The sequence below is a fragment of the Lissotriton vulgaris genome, chromosome 6, assembly GCF_964263255.1.
Source record: "Lissotriton vulgaris chromosome 6, aLisVul1.2, whole genome shotgun sequence".
NCBI lineage: Eukaryota > Metazoa > Chordata > Amphibia > Caudata > Salamandridae > Lissotriton > Lissotriton vulgaris.
The window spans coordinates 863,364,334-863,389,662 of record NC_141694.1 but is presented as its reverse complement, the minus strand read 5'-3'; positions in this window follow the sequence as shown (position 1 = coordinate 863,389,662).

Genomic DNA, 25,329 nt, shown 5'->3' with positions numbered 1-25,329 from the left:
TTTGAAGTTCATTTTCTACAAAACCACTGGAGCAATTTCCACCACATATAGCAAAGGCACATCTGCGTACCAGTCCCTACAATTTTGCCAAGTTTGGCGTAATTCCGTTCAGCGGTTCGGGCTGTAGACTTGTCAGACCGTCCTATGGAAATTAACATGGGAAAAACACGTTTAGGGACCCCCCTTTTTTCTCAGCCCCCACTTCACGAATCCCCCCGAAACTTCCAGGGAAGGAGCGGAGCAGAGCTGGCCAAAAGTTTTGAAAATTACACACAAATTCCTCAACCGGCGCCAGAGTTATTCACAATAGAATGTTGCGGATTTCCTATGGTAGCCAATCCTAACTATAACTACCTATTGGCGATCCTCACTCCCCAGTCAGGTGGCGCATAGGTTCGGCGGACCTCTCCAAGCCGAAATTTTTTATCAATCCACAGTTTGCTTCGAAGCATGATACACACTCAGGAAGTTACAGCCAAAAAGGGTTTATTCTTAGTTACACGCTACTCGTTTCGACACTTCATGTGTCTTGATCACACGTTAAACCACACTGTCTGGGATACCATGTTAAATACAAAATTAAACATAGATGAGGTAATAGAAAAAGTCATGTGACTTTGTTTGTAAACGAAACCACCATCTTTGAACGTGGTGAGTATATCCAACATTTGATAGTTTTTCAATCATTTTCAATAATTTCATTCAAACTTATCATTTCTATTAACTCTGTTCTACATCCTTTATAACATTAGTTGCCACAGTTTTAGAATCATTGTCATATGAACAAGAATCAATCGCAGTGGCATAATGGAACAAAGGGACTTCGTATATGTAAGGTTCAGTCATCTTTAAACGGAGTCAGTTATTAAGATACGAGTCAACGTACAACTTATTCATTCCCCATGTTTATCACCATTTACTGCGGAGAACGGCTCTACCCATTCTTCACATTCTTCATCTACTGTCTTAGTAAAAGGTCTAGTGCCCATTACTTGTCAGGACAATAAAAGTAATCGTGATTTACATGAGTCTATAATAGCAGTTTATATAGACGATTCTCTGATTAGTATAATTTATCCTCGGTCTAGTGCCAAAGTTACCCAGGAAGGACAAGTTCTCTTTCCCTGCTTGTATGGGACCCCATTTCAACAGGCAAAATTCCCACGTTACTAACATGGCAGTATTTAAGACCAGGCACCTCAAAAATTACGATCAATATGTCCCCATAAACAGATACAAGTGCACAATTACCAAGTGAAGATAATCTTCATTTAAATTGATCATAATCAACCACATATATCTGAAATGGACGTGTTATTACACAGGATTTGATTAGTTTTCATGTAAGTGTGTTGCGAGTTCCTCATCTAAATTGTGCCCCCCAGGGAATTTCTATTGTAGACTCATGTAAATCATGATTACTTTTATTGTTCTGACAAGTAACGGGCACTAGACCTTTTACTAAGACAGTAGATGAAGAATGTGAAGAATGGATAGGCAACCTTTTTATTATTTGGAAGGGGTCCGAACATCTTGCCAAACAATTTATTGAGCAATTAAATATTAACCATCTGAACCTGGAATTTACCGCTCATATGAGTAAGGAATCTGTTGTCTTTTTGGATGTGGAGGTCTTTATATCTGACGGCACCATATGCACAAGACTTTATCGCAAGCATACTGCTGGCAACTCGCTACTGCATGCATCTAGTCACCATCCCCAGCACTTGATCCAGAGTATCACCTATGGGGAGATTTCTTAAGAGAGGGTACAAAGCATCGGTCAGTGACAAAGCTATTAACAAGACTAGGTCTCTCACCAGAGAACAGGCATTAAACCGAAGAAAGCAAACCCAGATAGTACTGATAGAGAGTCATCTAAAGTTAGAGTTATCCTGACCTTTAACAAACAGCATGGGGTCATTAGGAGAATCCTGAAGAGACATTGGGATTTGCTTTTGAAGGATCCAGTAATCGGTGAGGACCTTACCAAATATAACCGCACGCCACAATTGACCTTTAGAAAGGCGAGGTCCTTGGGCAATTGTCTTGTTAGAAGTAGCCTTGAGATCAAGTCACCATCCAATTGGCTATCAAAGCAAAAGGGCTTCTACAAATGTATTGCTTGTAAAGCTTGTAAGCATGCTAAAAATGTAAAGGAGTACAATACCCCATTTTTGCCATGGCCTGTTAACATCAAAAGAAGAATCACCTGCAAAACAGAATATGTTGTAGACATCTTAGAATGCCCATGTGCACTACGTTATGTAGGGAGCACCAAGCAACCTGTGCACAAGAGGGTTTTGCAGCATATACGGGCAATCGTCAATAAGGACCAGACGTACCCGGTAGCAAGGCATTTTGAGGCAACACATGGTAGTGACCCAAACCATCTCAGCTACTTTGCTGTAGATTGCATACCATGGTCCCGCATGGGGGGCGATCAGGAAAGTGCTCTCCGTTTGCTTGAGACCAAGTACATTTTGGAGCTTAACACTAAATCCCCTTCAGGGTTGAATGCAACCGAGGATTTGTATACGTGTTTATGAATTTGTATATGCTACATACTAAGGGCTCCATTATGATTTCGGGCGATCCGCCTGACAGTAATGCCCGCCCGCCACCCTTTTCCCCCCGCCACATTACAATGGCGGGGGGGACCGCAGCGGAGACAAACACCGCCCGCCACTTTACCGCCCCGGTCGCTTGCGGCCGGGACGGAAAAGGGTTCATATGGTGGCGGTGTCTATCAGACACCGCCAAGCATATTTGCATGCGTGTGTATAGGTGCCTTTCCGCGGCGGCGATCCCACCACGGAAAGGCAGGCAGTCCTTGCTATTGGGGGCCCCTGCGGGCCCCCATGGTGAAGGCCGAGGTGGGGGTGCACAAGGGGGGTACCTATGGTACCCCCCTTCATTTGCATATACAAAGCGGCAGGCACCGCGCGGTGCCTGACGCTTTGTATATGCAAATGCAAAAATGCATTTTTAGCATTGTGGCGGGCGGTGCAGAGTGCACCGCCCGCCACATTGCTAAAAATGAAGGATGTGCCCGCCACTGTGGCGGGCACATCCTAATTCCCCCAACGGGACCCCCGCCCTTATGGCGGGTGGTCCAGAATTCCGATAGGGTGGCGGGCGGACAAAGTCCACCGGTCATCCTAATGGAGCCCTATCTATCTCTCAGCTCTGATATAATGTCAACCGCATTACAGATCCAATCTCTCTAAACATATAATCATGCAATAACTGTGTGCTATTTATTTATGGAATTTTGTTGAACTGTGTGTTTTTTTCCTTATACATTATATCAGTTGTTTTCCACTTTTACTATGTATTCAACAATTCTCTCTTTGTCATTGGCTTAGGGGGTTTTGGAAAGTTCGGCCAGTGTTTTGAAAAGCTAGACAGGGACTGCTGTGCATGCCCACTTGGGCCCTATTGAGAGATTTGAAAATCTTTTATTATTGCCTCATGTCTACAGACTTTATTGCAAATAAATGTTGGCATATTGATAATGTGGTTGAGGGTAGTACTAGGCGGATTATCGATTGGGCGCTTTGGTATTGAGGCACCCACTTTTGGGTATTTCTCATTATAGCATGGGTACTTGATTGAGAAATCGCAACATAGATATCGCCTGGTGTTATTGCACTGTGCCTTAGAGGAGTGCATATACATGTATATTTTATCTGAATCAATGAATCTATATTTATACATTTTTAATGATTTGTATACCACGTATATACCAGACATTACGCATTTTAGGCAGTTATTTTTTTACAGTTTCTGTTGTTAATTATTATCAGGAATGAAAAATGTTATCCAATCGGGCATTTAGGCTGATAATATGTACATATAGTCCTTGTTCCGTATCTACTATGGCACAGCGCAGCTGAATGTAATTTAATTCTGCACTAGCACTTTAAAAGGTTTTTTCACCACAAGTAACGCGTCATGTGATCAAGATCCAGGTGGGACCGAAATGCGACATGGCGGCATTGATGCAGGGTGTTTGAATAAACGGCACAAAGAACTTTGGGTCAGCGTTAAGCATGGGCGGAAAATCCGTTTCGCTCGCGGATTTTGCGGATTTTCGGTAAATTCGCAATCCGCGAGATTCGCGAATCTCCCGCAAAATCCGCAAATCCGCGAGCAGCGGATTTTGCTCGCACTGTTCGCGTGAGTTCGCGGCTTCCCAGTACAACTTCGCGCCCCGCGAATAAGTGCAAAATTGCAGAAATACGATTTTAGCAAAACTGAAACTACTTACCAGGTTCAAAAGTTCAGGCTCATCATTAGTAGCCATTTCCTGTAGTGCTTCCTGAGGGGCCCCTCCAGAGTTCAGTTGCCAGTTGCAACTATTATGTGACCCTGCTCTGAACCTCAGAATAGTTACACATATGCCACAAAGGTCCTGAATTACAGCTAAGGGAGACAAGCAGGAGCCAGGCTGGAGGTTCAAATCCATTAATCAGCCCCTAATTCATTATTGTCAGTTGGGGCAGGGCAGGTGTTGTAACTAATTTTGCAACAATGAAAGCACTTAGCAAGTTCAAAAGATCACTAATCAGGAAGCACTAAGGAAGCAGGTGCCAGCTAAAAAAATATTCTGTGACACATTAATCAGCCCCAAATTAATTCAGGTCACTTGAGGCAGGGAAGGTGTGCTTGTTGCCACAATAATGTACACTGACTGGACAACCAGAGGGTGCTGTGATGAAACAGAGGGTGGCATGGGTGGGCCAGAGGGTGGCATGAGTAGTCAGAGAGTGGCAGTGGTGACAGAGAGTGGCAGTGATGAAGAAGAGTGTCCCAAACAGGCTGGACACGTAGAAACAACAAGTTCGCGAAACTTGCGACCCGACAGGTAAGTTCGCAATTTGCGACATTGTACAAAACCCTCGCGAACTCGCAGAAACCCGCGCAAACACACAAAAAAAAAAATTTCGCAAATCCGCAAAATTCGCGAACGCGAGATTCGCAAAATTCGCCCATGCTTAGTCAGCGTGTTCATCCTTTTCTGATTCTACAAGAAATTCCTGGGTGACTGGGTGAAGAACTGCAATATATATATATATATATATATATATATATATATATATATTCACTGATGAAAAAACAATTGTTACAGGGACAATATAGTTGGGCTCAGATTTTACTCATACAAAACCAGTGAATTTTAGAAGTTATAGTTTCCTGAGCTAACTATAACGTACTCCCTCAATGCACTGCTTATAACCTCACATATTACGTTACTGATAACATGGCCAGTGACATCACTGATGACATTACTGATGACATCTCAAATGACATAACTGATGACATAATTCATAGAAACAATTTCACTCTCACTCAGACCCCCATAGAACCTCTTGTATGCCCGTTGACACTTCCACACAGCCACTCATAAACCATTTCACAGGCCTTACCGGTACTCATATACCCACTCACTCCTCCATAGAGGCAGTCACACACCCACTCACTCACGCACTCACTCACTCATACAGCCACTCACACAAACATTCATTCACCCATACAGCAACTCACACAACTAGTCACTCCCTTGTAAAGCTACTCACATAGTCACATTCTCACCCAGGTATTTACCTATACAGTTACTTACACAACCACTCACTCACCCACAACCTCTTAACACCACTCACTCACCCATACAAACACTCACATTTCTTTTCACTCATCCATACAAGTACACAAACATCTGCTCATTCATCCATTAAGCCATTCACACACACTCTCCAATGCAGCCACTCACACACCAATGTACTTTTTAAAAATATTGTTATTTTTCATTTTGCCAGCCCATGCCCAGGGCGAGCACTGCGGAATCCAATCTCAGAAGGAGGCACTTTGTATGGGTGGAATAATGCTGTGGATAGTGGCTGAAATGGCATCGAGTGGATCCAGGAGTGCAAAAAGTGTGCCTGGGCACACAGCGCATATGGTATGCAGTCTAAATATCAAGTTTTTTTATCGAATGGAGATAATATCGAGTCAGGAATATCGAGTCTGCAATAATATCGAGGTTAGTAATATCAAGGTAAGTAATATCGATTTTAATAGTGAAAAAAATATAGACTGTAGTAATATCGAGTTGTGAATATCGAGTGAATATCGAGTGTGTAAAATATCGTTTTTGTTAGTAATTAATTAATATTGAAAGTAAAAATATAGAGTGTCAGAATATCGAATGTAAAAATATAGTGTCAGAATATCGATTGTAAAAATATAGAATGTCAGAATATCGAAAGTAAAAATATCGAGTATGAAATAACGAATGTAAAAATATAGAAAGTTAAAATATCGAAATTATAAATATAGAGTGTAAGAATATTTATATTTGTTCTTTAGTTTTTTAAATATTAAATTTAATTTATTTAAAAATATATATATTAGTATATCATTTTTAATAAACAATTTAAAATAATTATTTTAAAAAAATATATATATATTAAAATTTAGGAGCGGGAAGTGGGTTTTTAGGGGAATAGGGTGGGGAGTGTTTTAAAAAAAATATATTTTTTTTATTTAAAAAAAAATAATAATTTTTATTCAAAATTTATAAATTAATGTATAATCAAATTTAGGAGCGGGATGTGGGTTTTTAGGGGAATAGGGTGAGGAGTGTTTTAAAAATTAGTATTTTAATTTTTTTTATATATATTTTTAAAAAAATGTAATTTTAATTTAAAATTTATAAATTAATGTATAATAAAATTTAGGAGCGGGATGTGGGTATTTAGGGGAATGGGGTGGGGAGTGTTTTTAAAAATTATATTTGATTTTTAAATTTCAAAAGTACATTTTTTTTTAATTTTTAAAAAAATGTATAAAACAATTTGGGAGCGGGATGTGTTTTTTTGAGGTGAATAGGGTGGGGAGTGTTGTAAAAATTTAAATTTGTAAGAATTTTTTTTTTTTTATAAAAAAAATATTTAAAACATATTTGACATTTTTTTACAAAAATTAGGAGTCGGATGTGGGTTTTCAATGCATTTAGGTGGATTTTTTTTAAAAATTTGCATTTTACTTAATTAATTTTGTTAAAACAATTTTGGAGTGGTATGTGGGTTTTTAGGGGAATAGTGTGGGGAATATTGTAAAATTTTTAATTATTAATAAAGTTTAAATAATTGTTAAAAAAATTAAATAAAATGTATACTTTTTCTAAATGTATACTTAGATTTAAAAATGGGATGTGTGTTTTATGGGAATATGGACTGTAGTTACCTTAAAATTTTGAATCTTAAAATTTTTAATTTTTACATTTTAAAAAATTTAATTAGTTGATCAAAATTTGAAAAATTAAAATTAAAATTTAAGAGTGGGATGTGGGTTTTTATGGGTATAGGATGCGGAGCGTTTGAAAAATTTGAAATTGTATAATATTTTATTAAAATGTTACAATAAAATAAAAGTGAATAATTATTATAAAAACATAGTAAAATATAATGGTTTTGTGTACACTATATTACCTGAGTTTGTTGTTGGTGGAGTGGGATTACTTAAGAATATAGTTTGATTATCCTGCATCTGCCCTGAGTTTATACTTGGTGGAGTGGGAATAGTAAATTATATAGTTTGATTGTCCAAATTATATGGGTTTTGTGTCCAGCACCTTCCATGAGTTTGTACTTGGTGGAGTGGGAATAGTAAATTGTATGGGTTTGTTATCCAGCACCTTCTCTGAGTTACTACTTGGTGGAGTGGGAATAGTAAATTACATTGTTTGAGTGTCCAGCACCTTCCCTGAGGTTATAGTTGGTGGAGTTAGGATAGTAAGTTATCTGGGTTTTGTATCCAGAACTTTCCCTGACTTTGTACTTGGTGGAGTGGGAATAGTAAATTATATGTGTTTTGTGTCCACCACCTTCCATGAGTTTGTACTTGGTGGTGTGGGAACAGTAAATTATTTGGGTTTTGTGTCCAGCACCTTCCCTGAGTTTGTACTTGGTGGTGTGGAAATAGTAAATTATTTGGGTTTTGTGTCCAGCACCTTCCCTGAGTTTGTACTTGGTGGAGTAGAATTAGTAAATTATATGGGTTTTGTGTCCAGCACCTTCCCTGAGTTTGTACTTGGTGGAGTGGGAATAGTAAATTATATGGGTTTGGTATCCTGCACCTTCCCTGAGTTACTACTTGGTGGAGTGGGAATAGTAAATTACATTGTTTGAGTGTTCAGCACCATCCCTGAGATTATAGTTGGTGGAGTTTGAATAGTAAGTTATACGGGTTTTGTGTCCAGCACCTTCCCTGACTTTGTACTTGGTGGAGTTGGAAACGTAAATTTTATGGGTTTTGTTTCCAGCACCTTCCCTGAGTTTGTACTTGTTGGAGTGGGAATAGTAAATTATATGGGTTTGGTATCCAGCACCTTCCCTGAGTTACTACTTGGTGGAGTGGGAATAGTAAATTACATTGTTTGAATGTCCAGCACCTTTCTTGATGTTATAGTTGGTGGAGTTGGAATAGTAAGTTATATGGGTTTTGTATCCAGCACCTTCTCTAATTTTGTACTTGGTGGAGTGGGAATAGTAAACATTATGGGTTTTGTGTCCAGCACCTTCCCTGACTTTGTACTTGGTGGAGTGGGAATAGTAAATTTTATGGGTTTTGTGTCCAGCACCTTCCCTGAGTTTGTACTTGGTGGAGTGGGAATAGTAAATTTTATGGGTTTGGTATCCAGCACCTTCCCTGAGTTACTACTTGGTAGAGTGGGAATAGTAAATTACATTGTTTGAGTGTCCAGCACCTTCCCTGAGGTTATAATTGGTGGAGTTGGAATAGTAAGTTATATGGGTTTTGTATTCAGCACCTTCTCTGACTTTGTACTTGGTGGAGTGGGATTAGTAAATAATATGGGTTGTGTGTCCAGCACCTTCCCTGACTTTGTACTTGGTGGAGTGGGAATAGTAATTTTTATGGGTTTTGTGTCCAGCACCTTCTTTAATTTCGAACTTGGTGGAGTGGGAATAGTAAATGTTATGGGTTTTCTGTCCAGCACCTTCCCTGACTTTGTACTTGGTGGAGTGGGAATAGTAAGTTATATTGTTTTTGTGTCCAGCACCTTCCTTGACTTTGTACTTGGTGGAGGGGGAATAGTAAATTATATGGGTTTTGCGTCCAGCACCTTCCCTGAGTTTGTACTTGGTGGTGTGGGAATAGTAAATTATATGGGTTTTGTGTCCAGCACCTTCCCTGAGTTGTACTTGGTGGAGTAGGAATAGTAAATTATATGGGTTTTGTGTCCAGCACCTTCCCTGAGTTTGTACTTGGTGGAGTGGGAATAGTAAATTATATGGGTTTGGTATCCAGCACCTTCCCTGAGTTACTCCTTGGTGGAGTGGGAATAGTAAATTACATTGTTTGAGTGTCCAGCACCTTCCCTGAGGTTATAGTTGGTGGAGTTGGAAGAGTAAGTTATATGGGTTTTGTATCCAGCACCGTCCCTGACTTTGTACTTGGTGATGTGGGAATAGTAAATTATATGGGTTTTGTGTCCAGCACCTTCCCTGCGTTTGTACTTGGTGGAGTGGGAATAGTAAATTATATGTGTTTGGTATCCAGCACCTTCCCTGAGTTACTACTTGGTGGAGTGGGAATAGTAAATTACATTGTTTGAGTGTCCAGCACCTTTTCTGAAGTTATAGTTGGTGGAGTTGGAATAGTAAGTTATATGGGTTTTGTATCCAGCACCTTCCCTGACTTTGTACTTGGTGGAGTGGGAATAGTAAATTATATGGGTTTTGTGTCCAGCACCTTCCCTGATTTTGTACTTGGTGGTGTGGGAATAGTAAATTATATTGCTTTTGTGTCGAGCACCTTCTTTGAGTTTGTACTTGGTGGAGTGGGAATAGTAAATTATAATATATGAATGTTTAGTATTTATAATGATATTAACTATCTTGAACTCATGTTGTATGGTAAAATTAATATTACAATATTAATACATTTTTGTAATTGTTAGTAATTAAAAAAACATTAATTAGAGTCACAGCATGTTTAAAATATGTTATTATTTTCAAAAAGTAGGTTGTAAAATAAGAAATCAGAAAATAATTTTATTGACTTTTTTCAATGTTATCTGTGCCTTTTTATTTTCATTAAATCAATAAAATATATTTATATTTTCATCACAGTTGTACATTTGTTTGAAAAAATTATTGCAAACATAATTTATTACAATTATTTTGAAGTAAAGTAATATTTATTCAGTGTACAATATTCTCTTTATTTCACAGTTTTAATGTAAAAATAAAAATTTATTTGACACGTTATATATAACAACTTCTTTTAGAATTTTCTAACATTGTTGTAGTATTTTCAAAAAAAATTTGTAGTACACATATTTATAAACATAAATACAAAAAGGTAGGTTTTGTTAACATTATTATAATATTGACATTCGTATTTTTTTTATGAATTTTTATTATTAATATATTAAATATTAATAATAATAACTTTTTACAGAAACATTGCTAATGTTTTTAAATAAAACATTGGTTTATACAAACAGTAAATATTAGTAATATTAATAACAGTATTGTATATTCATACAGTCATGTAAGTAATTTGTAATAAGAAAAATGTTTTTGTATTTAATATAGTCATTGAAAATAACATATTGTACATTGGAATCATATTTATAACAATGTTACATTTTTATTTAATTGAAAAAAATACAATAGTTACATAATGTATATTGTAACATGTGTAAAATAATTTTTAAATGTTATTTAATGTTAATAGAAATGGGACTATTTGTTTGTTTGGGCAGATTTTGTAACCGCGCCATGTTATTTTAGGTCATTTCTACTTGGAAGAGCTCGCGGTTGGAGCCTGCTTCGTGTGTGGAAGGGTAAGTACTTTATATAAGTTATATGTTTAGTTTGAGTGTTTGTGGAGTGTGTGTAAGTTTTCTATTGTTTGGTAGTTGTAGGATGTGTGTGTTTTAGGAGGTAGTTACTGTTTTCGTTTTGGTTCCGGTTTACTAATTTTGGGTTAGTATGTTGATGAGGTAGGAATAGGGTTAGAAATGTAACGTAATGTTTTGTATGGTGTTTAATAATGTTTTCTATTGTATGTTGGGGTGTATTGTGTGCGGGTGGGTATGTATTTTTTCTATTTTACAGGTACTTTATGTGGATTTCGTTTTTGGGAGAAGATTGCGGTTTTTTTTCATAAGAAGGGTCTCTATTATTTTTTAATATATTAGAGACACACTTTCTACCATTTTCGGTTTTTCCTGGAGCGTTTTTTATGTTTTACACTATTTTCGGGTCTTTAATGGCTTATCGCTGGATCCATTATGGAGAAGAATTGTTATGGATCTATTTTTTAAATGTTATTTCTATTTCATTTCCATGGAGCGTTTTTTCTATTTTTGTGAACTATTTTCGGGTTTTTTAAGGGTTTCCTAGTGGATTGTGTTGGAGCAGATTTTTTGGGATTTCGTGTTATTTTTGGATGATCCCTTTTGGATTGTTGCGGTGGATTATTTCGAAGGAATGACTTATTTCGTTACAAAGGTTTTTCTTCAGAAACAAAGTGAGTAAGTATTTTTCATTTTTTTTATTGGGTGGGATTGTTATGTTTTTTTTAATGTAATTTTATGGTATATGTTAGTAATTGTAAGGAAATTATTTAGATATATTTAAATAAATATATTAAATATATTTCAATAATTTTGTTACAGTTTCTAACATGTGTTTAATATCTATATTTTATGTTTACTATTTGAATATTGTAGGTATGTGAATTATGTTTAAGTAATTGTTTTCGCTATGGTAGATAGGTATGGTAGGTCTCTGGTAGTTGGGTATAGGGTTACCTGGCTTTGTAAGGTGTTGTACAGTTTTTTTAGTTTCTTTAGTTAGTTTCGGGCCTATTTGTGTTATAGATTGCTCCATTCGGAGTTCTTGATAGCTTTGATCTTTTTGTAATACTTGAAGGAGTTTATGTAGGTTTAGGGAACCTCTGCCTGTACCTGCTTGGAAAGCAGTGTGCCATCCTTCGACAGCGTTGTTGCTTTTAGCTTGTTTATTTAATGTACTTAGATAGACGTTCCACCAGGGGATTTGGAATTTGGGTTGCCTTCTGTGTCCAGATCTGTGTAGTCTCACTACCCATGTATCCTCGAAATAATCTAAGAGAGGGCTTAGTTTAGTTTCATTTTTTTTATAATAGGGGCTGTCTATTAATAAGTTGTAATGTTCCGCAACGTCTCTAACTGGAACGTAGGCCAGTGCAATTAATTGTTTTACCTGGTAGGCAAACGTACTGTCAGTGCAGTAGTGAGTGCTTAGGGCAGATTTTTGTATATGTTTCCATATACATTTGTTAAAGTGGTAGTAGCAACCTTGGATTGCTGTGTGAGGGTAGGTTTTTAGAATAGTATTTATCATTGCTTTCTCAAAGTCAATGATAATTTTTTGGGGGAAGTAATTATTTGTTAGGTCTTTTATTTTATTTAGTACCTCAGTATAGGTTGCTTGCTGTTTGTTGGGTAGTAAGGCATATATGAAGGGGATATTGCAGTTTTGATAGTGTCCATGGATGGTGTATAATTGGTAGAATGGTTTTGGGCACACTGAGAATGTGCCATTCATCATCCATGTTTCGCATTGGTGTAATTCCACCATATTGTTAGCTGTAGCAAACATTAAAATTCTTTTTTCTTTACATGCATTGTCATATATGATGAAAGGTTCATTATTATGGGTTATTGTTAGTTCAGGGGGTATTTGGACTTCCTCAAATGTTTTTGGGGCAGGTGGTGTAGCTGCAGTTATTCTTTTTTGCCTAGCTATTGTCCTTTTTAGAGAATCTATAGAAGGGACTTGACTTGATGCATGTTGGGGGAGAGTTCTTAGATGGTCTTTAAGAATAGTTGTAGATGGGCGGTCTGTATTAGTGCTTGCTTCTTTTAGTGAGTCAAGCATTTGTCTAATTTCTATTTCTGTAACGTTGGGAGGGTGATTATGTTCTGTTGTGTTAGTTACAGTTGTTTCATTAGTTATAGCACAACCATAACATTTATTACTGTAATATTTACTGCATTTCCAAAACACTTTCAATTGATGTTGTTTTTCTTGGGTATATGTGTAGCCCATATAACAAATAAGCATTTTCCCTTTCTGTGAAGTTACAAATTTTGCTTCTTCTGTCATTGTTCTGGTTTCTTTCTACAGTAAATAAATGTTACATAGAGAAATTTAGGTTTGTTTTACGTTTATCATTACATTTATCACATTTGCACAGTATATTTACCAGTTTTTCAGTTGTTTGGAGGGCTGTGCTCTGTGTTTGATGGTTTTCTTCTCAGTTACTTTTGTAGATGGCTCTGTTGGTAAAAGAAAAATAATGTATTGTATATGTTTTGAATTCCTTTTCACTTGGTCATTTTCTTTCTAAGTTTCGTTTAATAACTTGTCTCTGTTATTTCAGTTTGTATACTTACTTTGTTTTTAGAGTTGATAGGTTTGCAAATGTTGACCTTTTTTTCTATAATTGTGGTATATCAGCAATAAATGGTAAAAATGAAAGAAATTGATTAGTTTATTGTTTAATTTATTATTTGTAGTTTGTAGTGTTAAGCCTAGTAGTTAATGTCAGGTACTTACTTTGATATTTTTTATCCTTTGTTTGATGGTAGCAGTTTTGTGTTCTGGTGAAAATTTGGCAGTTTCCCCTTCTTCACGTTTTGTAGCACCAAGTTGTATCTAATTGTGTGTTTTCTTTCTTTATATAGTGTTTGAATTATGTGTTAGTTGATCTCATTGGTCGATGTAATTGTTTGGTGTGTTTTATTGGTTGTTTGAGATATTTTGAATTTTTTTGGTAGTTCAGTGAATCGTTTTGGAGAAGGTAGGTAATGATTTTATATGCGTGCGTTTATTGTTATATTTTTTTATTTATTATTGTTTTGTAATGTGACCTGTATAATGTTTTATATGATTATATCATGTGAACTTATTGTATTATAAAGATGTTTTATATGTGTTACATGTTGCTGTTTATTTATTGTTTAATTGTTGTATGTTATTTGTTATATAAGTATGCTGATTTATGTTATGATTAAAGTGTTTTTTTATAGATATATTCCTATATTTATTATGTATAGTGCAGTCAATTTGTTTTTTCGATATTTGAGTGGTCTATATTTTAGTTTTCGATATTTTTGATTATTTCTTTATGTGTATTGAAAGTCAATATATTTTAATTGCGATATTTTTTAGTGTCGATAATGTTGTTTTCGAGGTTTTTTAGTATCGATATTTTTGTGTCGATATTTTTGTAGTTTTATGTTTAAGTATAGAGAGTCTATATTTTTGTAGTCGATACAATTATGTCGATAATTTTTGTAGTCGATATTCGGTCCGTCGATATTGTTTCAGTGATCCAGCGCATATATCTGTAGGTCCAGTGCACCCATCCAGTCTTGTGATTGTGGCAGAGTTAATAGCTCTCATTTCACGTGGGGTTGCTGGCCATGCCCAGACTAGCATGATTAGGTTGGAGCAGAGACTTTTAAAAAAAGCCTTGGTGATCGGGATAGTTATATTCACGAACAAATTAAGGAATTTGGGTAATACAACCATATTTGCAATGGCTATGCATCCTAGAGGGAGCTTAGACCACAGCGGAACATGGTCCTCCAGCCAGGCCACAGTTCTGCCAAAGTTGCGTTGCCACAGTTATACAACAATTCTGCTGACCAGGTTACCTAGATATTTAACTGGGCTGTCCATTGGAGCGGGTATTCCAGCAAGACAGGGGTAGTGGCATCTGTTAAAGGGAATAGCGTAGTCTTTGCCCAATTAATCTGTGCTCTGGAAAGGCCTCCAAATCTTATGACTTCGCTGATTATTGGGACAAGGTTATTCTCGTGATGTAAAACATAAAGGGTGATTGTGTTAGCATATAAAGATATAACGAGGCCCGGGTTGTAAAACCCAGCCCTCGATTGACATAGTGTTGATGGATGTGTGCCGCTAGTGGCTCCATCACACTGGTGAAGATTAGGGAAAGAGAGCGGGTGTTCCTGCAACGCGCCCCTGCTGACCTGAAAAGGGTCTGATATTTCTCCATTGAGTCTCACTCGAGCGGTGGGCAGGGTATTGAGAAGTCAGATTTGCGCAATGAAGTTGGAACCAAGGCATACTCTTCATAGCTATGGTAGTGCCACTCCAGCATGTCAAAAGCCTTTGTGGCATCAAGTAAAGCTCCCACTGCTGAGGTTTGTGGATTCAAATGGTGCATAATTGTAAATAGGTTTCTAAGGTTGTGGGCTACGGAGCTGCCTGGTATTAAATCGGATTGGTCAGTTCTGATCATCACTGAAAGCAGTAGTGGAAGCCTGCTCACAAGTACCTTAGCAAATATTTTATTTTCTATTTTGATGAGAGATAAAAGGCAATATGAGGCACATTGATTGGATGGTTTGCCTGGTTTAAGAAGTGTGAATATTGTGGCTTCCCATATCGATGGGGGAAGTGGTCCTATCTCCAGGCTGCCTTCATAGATGTCTAGAAGTTTTGAAGCTAAAATTTGGGAATATTCCTCAGAGAAGGTGGCAGTCATTCCGTCCAGACCAGGACCCTGTCTGGAGGAAGACTAGCAATTGCCTGGTGTAGTTTTACTACAGTGACAGGGGAATTCAGGAATTCCCAATGAGCGTCAGATAGCCACACCAGCACTATGGTATCTAGATAGGTTTTTAGATCTGCAGATTCTTTTATCTGAGAGGTGGAGTAAAGATGGACAAAGAAGTTGACTATAATTTGTCGAAGATCTGGGGTGGAGGAACAATTTCACCCCTCTGTCGTAGGCGGAGGCATGAGGCCTCTGGAGTTGCCTGGCAAAGGTTTTGCCAGGGCAGTTGCCCTCGCCATATAGGCGAGCCTGAGATTCTTTTCCCAGGAAGAGGGTTCTCCTCAGCGCCTCTTCCCGATATGCAGACTTCCTTGTTGAGTATGCTGGTCAAAGGTGTCAGGGTCGTTAGAGTGGTAGAAGTAGGCTTCCACTGGGGAAATGTCTTTTTCTAGTTTTGAGGTCATCCCTCGAATGGATTTAAGAAATTTGTGTTGTTTGCAGCCACAGCCCTTGGAGGGAGTTCCATGGGGCAGACAGGCGGGGTGGTGGAGGGGCAGGGTGGGGGGTGGTAAACACCGGAATATGGATGATTGCAGGTAAGTAAACAATTGAATGAATAAACCAAATTTTGTAGCACGCCCTGGATCGCATTTTGCGATGCAGGGCGCACAACGAAATTAGTTTATTTAATTTAATTGTTTACTTACCTGCAGTCATCCATATTCCGGTGTTTACCACCCCCACCCTGTCCCTTTCCCCCCCGCCTGTCTGGCCCACGGAACTCCCTCCACGGGCCGCAGCTGATTGTTTGGCTATGCATGTTTTGCGTATAACTATTTTGAATGCATCCCAGAGCACTGCTGGTGAATTCAGTGAGCCAGTGTTCTGTTTAAAGTAATCTTGAGTAGAAGAGCGTATCTCTTCTTTAAACACCATATCCCAGAGGGTTCCTGTGGCAATCTCCATGAGAATGCATAGGGGAGAGCATGGGGAGGCTGGAGAACTAATTGCACTGGAGCGTGATCTGAAATGGTATGTGGCAGGTAAGGAACCCCCAGTACAAATTTCTGCAAGTCCTTAGTTGCTAACCAATAGTCAGTTCTGGAACATGCTTTGTGTTGCAGTGAGAACCATGTGCCTTCACGTGTGTCGCAGTGCGTGTCTCGCCAAATATCAGTGAGGTGGTTATCAGTGATTATAGTTCATAGTACTGTGGCTGCTTGGGGATGGCGGCACCTGGAACTGCCAACACTATCTAGCTCATCGTCCAGCGGGCCATTAAAATCGCCGCACCAGAGTACTGTCCACAGGACAACACTGGATATTAAGTTTCCAACCTTAGGGAAGAATTCGGGGTCATCAACATTAGGTCCGAACACAGCAGCGAGGGTTATAGGATGGTTGTAGAAGGTACCTGCTAGTATGGCATAGCAACCCTCTTTGTCACTGATACAGTGGGTGGCTTTCCAAGTCAGGCCCCTTTGTATAAGGATGCAAATCCCTCTTGTATAATTGGAATAGGTAGACGAGTAGGACAGCCCCAGTCTCTGGTGACTAAGACAGTGAGAGAGTTACTGACTTAGCGTGTTTCTTGGAGGAGGCAGATATTGACTTTGTGTCTGTTCAGGTAGGAGTGTACTAGATGGATCTTTTCTACCGTCATTTACATTCTTTATATATTGCGTGATGGGGTTAACTGTGGCCGCCTTATTCATTGGTATAATGGGGAGAAGTGACTGCATACCGAGTATGCTGCCATGTAACATGAATAGTGATAAGTACCCAGCCTCATTCCGGTGTGCAACAAGGGAGGTGGAAATTCTGCATGCCGATTACCCAACAACTTTTGAAATACATTAAACAGTCCCCCCTTAACTTCCCAGTAAAATCAACTGCCCCCTCAGCCCAACCCCCAGCCACACCACCCCCCCCCCCAATTAGGTTGTGTTACCCTCACATTCAAAATTTTCCATCTGGGAGTTATCCTTTGGGGCAGTGGAGCCTCTGAGCTGTCTACCCACCATAAAGGCTTGGTGGCCGAGTATCAGCCATAGAAAAGGACCTTCAGCTGCTGGGCACACCGCAAATCAACTCATAAATACAAGCAAACATTTCTACAGGCCAAGCCATAGCATAATTATACGGCATCATCACATGGCAACAGAAAAAGACAACTTGTTAAAAGAAACAAGACATTTGTCAACACAAGCAGCACCAAAACTCCTAAGCTGCAATGCATCTTTTGAAATGGCTCCTTGCTAGTCATTGTCACTCAATTGCACCTCCATTCGGGAGCATGCAAGCCCATCTGAGATCAGATTGGTTTGGCCTTTTGTTTGGTAAACTTTAGTACTTGCTACGCATCGGTGAAATGAGGTGTTTTACCTTCATGTATAATTATTATTTTGGCTGGGTACAGCATTGCATACTTTATATTTGCCTGCTGCAGCAACCGTTTCACCTGTAGGAAGTACTGGTGAACCGCCTGCACCACCATGGTGAAATCGGTGTAGAATGCTACGTTGTCTCCCCTATATTGGAATTGACCCCATTCTCTGCCCAGTCTAAGGACGGTGTCACTGTACTTATAGTTCAGCAGGCAGGCCACAATAGACCGGGGGTAGCTCATGGTGGAAGTCTGGGGCCCAGTGACCTGTGGGCCCTTTTGACAATGAAAACTGGGGACAGTTCTGCACCAAAGCGATCTATTAGCAGGGTGTCCACAAAATCCTCCATTTTGGAGATTGCAGTGGATTCTGGCACTTCCACGCTGTGAAGGTTATTGCGCCGTAACTGGGCTTTGAGATCTAAACACACCAACTTAATTAACCAAACGCCCTCTCAAACAGCCACTCACTGACCCACACAGCCACTTACACACTGACTCAATCACTCATACAGCCTTCCAGATACCCACTCATTCACACATACAGTCAGTACACACCCATAGTGCCACTCACTGAAACTCAGTCACTCATACAGCCAATGACACACCCATTTACTTACCAGTACTGCCAGTCACCCACTGCTCCTCGCACACCCACTTATACACCAATATTACCACACAAACACCCATACACACAAGGGCACATACAGTCACACAGCCACTTGTATAATATACATTTAAAGTAGTATCACTCAGTAGCAGTGCACCTAATATACTATATAAGTATATATTCATATAAGGGAGGGACCTTATAGCCCCTTCTCATATTGAACAACAGGTGTAAAAATCCTATCACACTCTGCCCATTTGCAGGGAATTACAATCCTTCATTCACAGATAACCAGGAATGGTACCCGCTGTTAGCCCTTGCCTTCCCATTGAGTGAAAATAAAGTACAACATTCAATTATTTTACCCAAATTTCTAATACTGGGGGAAACTGAAAGGCAGGAAAGGGATAAACATGCACAACATGTTCATATAATCTAGACTGGAAATGTTTATTCACTAAATTATGTTAAAACAGGGCAATAATCAAATAAACAAGTGATAACAGGTACTGGGATAAATAGTTATAATAAGCTCTCACCACTGCTATATAATAGGACAGCCTCTTCCTGTATGAATGACTCCAGAAGAGTTGAAGCATGTAGGACATTGTGGTAATGAATGAGAGGAAAAAGGACATGCCATAAACAGACAATTCTGGTGAGTCAGGTATGAAAGAGATGGAACCTACTAAAGAACACAACAAAGGTAAATTACACATTGGGGGACCAGTGCAAAGTGATTTGCTTTCTAGAGAACCAACCAAATCTCTTGTTGTTAGCCAATCTTCCAGTACTTAACATCCTTAAAAGGTGAAGCCTCCATGCCTGGCATGGAAGTGGATATCGTTAACATCTGGGCACCTTCTTGGAACAGTAATGTCAAGCTTGGATCAGAGGTCTGTGATGTACTTGAGAATCCCAAACGTCCAGCCCACTTTCTGTTGATGATGGGAGACACACACAACAGTCAGAGTTAAAGAGGACAAATGGGGACAAGAAGAGAGAGGGGGAGGGAGATGTCCCACTTGTCTGATACTTTAGATCAGCAAAAGGGAACTGATGCACAACAGCCAATAGGTACTTTATGGTAAAAGAACACACAACTGTGAGGAAGGTGTATTGCGGGAAGGATCCAAAACAAACAGATTATAATTCTGATCGCTTAATAAATTGCTTGGTGGACTGAGCGTTAAGATACCCCTACAGTCATTAAAGCCTTGCAAGCCAAGGAGAGTCAAGAATTCAGAATGGCAAGGTAACTTCATAAATAACCAAGCAAGGCAAATACAATCTTCTCAATCCCACTAACTTGAGGGAACCAGGAATAAAAATAAATTATGAAGATGAGGGCAATGTCACTATGGTATTGAACTTCCTGGAACAGAAATAGAGCGTTGCCATACAGTTCCTTTCTTCTTTCCTTAGGGTTAAATAGTCCTACTGGCTATACTATTGGAGATGTGAACTTCTTGACCCGGAAGTGAGTGCACATGTGGGTTAGTGGTCTAGCATTTCACTTTCCCTCCATATACTGTTGACCTGACTTTATTCTGAATTCCTGACAAGTATAATTTCATTGGAATGCCTTGCTGCTAACACCAGCTATAGCTTGCAAGGACTCCCTGTCATCTTACGACTCTGCCCCAGGAACCATACTTGTTCAAATATCTACAGCAGCCAGTCTCCAAGACATGGTATTGGTGTGTGCAATATGTTTTTTAATTAATTTGATACTATTTTTAATGTATTATATCTTTTAAGGCTGTGTTTATTGCTGAATAAAGATTGTTTATATATTGGTGTGTGAGCCTCCAGCACACCATGCGCCAGGAAGCTTCAGAAGTTCTTGCCTCAACACTCATTAGGTGTACCAGTTGTTGAGAATCTGTAGCACCATGCCTCTAAGAGAGGTACTGACATCAGCATAATATTCTTCAGAGAGAAATAAATATGCAGGATTTTCACACATCCTCCTTTCTTCCTGAGCTGTAGATAAGTTTGATTGAATTCAATTAAAATGCACGAAAGGCATCTGAGCAATCAGTGAAAGTGGCCAAGCTGGTTACAGAATTGATATAGGGCAAACAGTAACAATATTTCTAGAATTGTTGTATGATGGGTATACTTTTCAGTTCATAAAGAATTTTCTTAGGTATAAAAGAAGGTATCAATAAATAATGCATGAAAAATGAAAGGGTAACCAAAGGAAGGGAGAGAAAAAAACTAAAGCAAACAGGAAAATACTAATATAGAATCAATTACATAAGCTAATCATGGGTAACAAGGCTAAACACAAATGCTATAATGATTAAACATATGATCAAGGTAGAATACATACATAACAAGTGATAATAAAGAAGGGAAGGAATGCAAGGGTATTCAAGGAGTTTTGGGGACCACTTGTTGGAGAGGCTGTGGACGAAATGAACGAGTGCACAGTTATCCAGATACAGTACAACAGGAAGCCATAGCTCTGCTCTTTTCGGAGCCATCTGAATAGAGAAAACAAAAGTGATATCCAGCCTGTGGTTATGACAAACATTATACCACCATGCTTTGAGGGAAATGTTGGATGAGGCCTTCCAATTAATTGTAATCTGCTGAAAAGCAACAGCCAACAATAAATCAATAATACGTACATCAAGTTCAGAGTCCTCCCAGGAAGGGGAAAGGCTTCCCAAAAAGATGTGAGCGTGAGAAAAGGGAATGCAGTATGAAAAGTTACATTAATTTGAGCCCACACCTGTATCCAAAAATCGTGTACAGACTGGCATAGAAATAACATGTGAAACAAGGTAGCATTCGGGGAGGAGCAAGACCAACATACATCTGGAATAGTAGAAAATCGCTTATTAAGGGTAAAAGGTGTCAGGAGCAGTCTGTTGTACACAAAGAACATAGATTGCGTTAGGGTCGCCGCTCTAGACGACTTGCGAACCTTAGTCCATATCTTGTCCATAAGGATATAGGCCATGTTGTGGCAAGGTCACATTCCCACTGCTCCTCCACCTTAGACTTAGGCCTAATAGACTCATTGGAATTAAGGTATTTGTCGATGGCAAAAGCCTTAGAGGTGGTGCGGAGAAGAGAGTGTAGGCGTGCAGCAGTAGTGGGGGGGGGGGGATGATGCCCGCGCCTGTAAAAATCGGGTGTATGTAGCCAACACCGTTGTCCTGAGCAGAAGGTATTTGGAGGCGAAGGATGCAGGCAGATCAAAGGACAAGCGAAGAGTTGGGAAAGGCAGAAAGGTAGATTGTGAGAATAGTTGCGACACCCAGATCAACCCCCTTTGTCTCCAGGATTTCCAGTAAAAGGGTTTGTTGTGGATTAGGAGATGTGCATTGTGCTAGATACTGGAAAAGAGGAAGTCTGCAATGGTAGTAGGGGGGTTATGAGTAGGGGATAAAAGGAGTTTGGTAGTGAATCTGTGAATGGGCACGGAAATGGAAGAGGCCTTAAGGGGAAAAGGAGATGTACACAGCAAAAGAGAAGGGGGACAGGATTTGGCGTTCAACCTTAGCCCATAAAGGACAAGGAGAAACGGGATCTTGCAGCCAAAAAGATGCCTGCCGCAGCAAGAAGGCTTTTTGATAAGCTGGAAAGTCTGGAAAATTGACTCCACCTTCCGATGCAGGGCGAATTAGTCTGGCGAGGGACATCCTGGACTTCTTGTTGTTCCATAAGAATGAGGAGAAAATTGAATTGATTCTTTTGAAAAATTTGACAGGAATGGGAACAGGGATATTGGAAATTGTGTATAGGATTATGGGGAACAACATCATCTTAATAGTATCAAGGCGGTCCCACCAAGAAAGGTAAAGGGGATGCCACCTGGCAGCTAGATCCGAAATCTTCTGGATACATTTATTCAAGCAGAGGGAGACAGTATCTGAAATGGAGGGAGTGATATGAAGACCTAAGTACTTCATATGTGACGAGCTCCAAGTAAAATTGGAAGCACTAAAATCAGGCTTAAAAGTAAACTTCGTCAGGGGCAAGATTTCGCACTTATCATTGTTGAGTTTATAGCCAGAGATCAGGGCGTAATTCCGTACTTCCTCCAGGAAAGCAGGAATTGAGTCCGCAGGATTGGAGATGAAAAGCAGAATATCATATGCGTAAGCAGCAAGTTTAATATGGGAATTAGTGGTCTGAAAACCATGAATGTCTGGATTTTGACGAAGCTTGGATAGAAAAGGCTGTAAGGCCAAATTAAATAGAAAGGGAGAAAGGGGACACCCTTGACAGACGCCTCTGCCAAGATCTAAGAAAGGAGAAATCTGTCCATTCGCGCATACTGCTGCACGCGGGTGGGAATACAACAGAGAGACCAAAGAAATAAAATTGGGGCCAAAACCAAACCATTTGAGGGTATGAAAAAGGTAAGACCATTTAACCCTGTCAAATGCCTTCTCGGCATCTAAGGCGATCGCAGCGAGAGAGTGCTGTGAACGTGGGGATTTTGTCAGGATATTAAACAGCAACCTGGTGTTATCAGTGATGAAACGGCCTTTCACAAAAACAGATTGTTCTTCACCCAAAAGGTCGGGAAGCAAAAGGTCCAATTGTGCCGCCAGCGATTCAGCAAATATTTTGTAGTCAATGTTGACTAAGGAAATAGGCCTATAATTCTTGCAGTACTTGGCATCCTTCCCCTCCTTGGGTATCAAACAGATATGAGCATCTAAGAAGGTCCCAGAGGAGCCCCTTAGGACAGTGAACGTGTTCAGGAGAGAGTGAAGTTTAGGAATGAGTAACTTTGAGAAGTAGAGATAAAACTCAACGGTAAAGCCATCAAGGCCCAGGTGCTATATTCAATTTGAGGTGCTGAAGCGCAATAAGTAGTTCTTGTGGGAGATGTCGGATTCCAAAGTGGAAAGGTCTAGAGGGTAGAAAAGAAATGTGTGAAAGAGTGCATAGAAGGTTGGGTTTCAGAGTTATATAAAGTCTTGTAAAAAAGGGAAAACTCAGTTAAAATGTCAGCGTCCTTATGCTTGAGATTAGAGTTGGTATCATAAATGGCTTCAATATTCAACGTCATGCTTGACCTTCAAGTAATTGGCAAGAATCTTCCCAGCTTTGTTTTTGCCCCCATAAAACTTAGCACTAGACTTTAACAGATACAATGAAGCATCCTCTGTAGATTTTTTGTTAAACTTCATTTTGGCCGCCACAAGAGCAGTCAGACTGTCCTGTGAATGGTAGGTAAAGCTGGCGTGTTCCAATCTCTTAATATCACAGAGAAGATCCCCCGTATATTTACGGGCGGCTTTACGCTTCTTGGCCACAAAGCGTATAATAAAATCTTGCACCGCAGCTTTGAATGCGACCCAAATAGTATGCGTCGGAATAGAGGGGGTGTCATTAAGCAAAAAAAAGACTCATCAAAAAAGACGGTAAAGGAGGCTGTAAATTTAGGATCTAAAAGAAGAGCGTTATTAAAGCGCCATCTCTTAGGTCCAACAGATCTGGGAAGTAAATCAATGTTAATCAAAACAGGGGCGTGATCTGAAAGTAAGATCGGGCCAATTTCAGCAGCATTCAGGTTTTGAGCAATGCTGTGAGAAGGAAAAATGTAATCGATCCACGTCTGAGAGCGGTGGGAGGGGGAATAAATAGTAAACTCTTTTAGAGTCGGGTTGCAAAGTCGCCAAGTATCTACCAGCTTGTGCTGGGAAATAGCCTGGGTAAAGAGCTTGTGGGATTTGTTAGGAATATAGTGGGCAGCAGAGTTCCTATCAACAAAAGGATCCAAGGGATGGTTACAGTCACCAGCAAGGATGAAGTTGTCATCCATGAGCCGAGTGATGTGGCGAGAGAAATCGGCCCAAAAAAGAGGTTCCCCTACAGTGGGAGCATATACATTAAGGAAAGAGATTGGAATACCTCTAAGAGATACTTTGACATATGTCCATCTTCCATTAGTGTCCGATTCCTGGGCAATCAGAGAAAAGGAAAGGGATTTACGGCAAAGGATAGCAACCCCATTTCGCTTGCCATCTCCCTGTGAGTAAAAAACCTCACCTACTCAACCCCTTTTAAGTTTTACAGATTCAATGTCAGACAGGTGGGTTTCCTGCAAGAAAGCCACATCAACATTCAGCTTAGCTAAGTGAGACAAACTTAGTTGACCTTTGATTGTAGAATTAATACCCTTGACATTCCATGTGATTATATTAAGTGACATATCATATAAGAATCTATAATAAACACATTGGCAAAATCAGAAAAAAAAAACATGAGAAAATTTGAGAATGCAAGAAAGAAATGGTCACCAAGAGTAAAAAAGAAGAAGAAAGGAGATAAGAGAGCAGCGAATGTGCAAAGAGAAACAGGGAGAAAAAGCACGAAAAAGGTAAGAAGGAGAAAAAGAAACAATAGAGTAAAAGAGGTAACGACATGAACAGGGGCAAGTCCCAAAGACAGAAAAATAATATCAGAAAACAAGTAAGAAAAAAAGAGCACAAGAAAGGGGATATAGAACAAACCGAAGCACAAAAATGAGAAACAAAGGAAGAAACAAAAAAAGGAACATACCTACAAAAGGAGAAAATGAGAGGAAACAGAGGGGGGATGGGACCACATAGGTAAGGCAACACATCCAAGGTCAGTAGGGCGGGGAGCCAGGGAGACATCATCAGACGGGGAAGGGTTCCTGTGGGAATGAAAAAGGAGAAACATGGGTTAGGGTATACGGGGAAATCGAACCGGTAACACA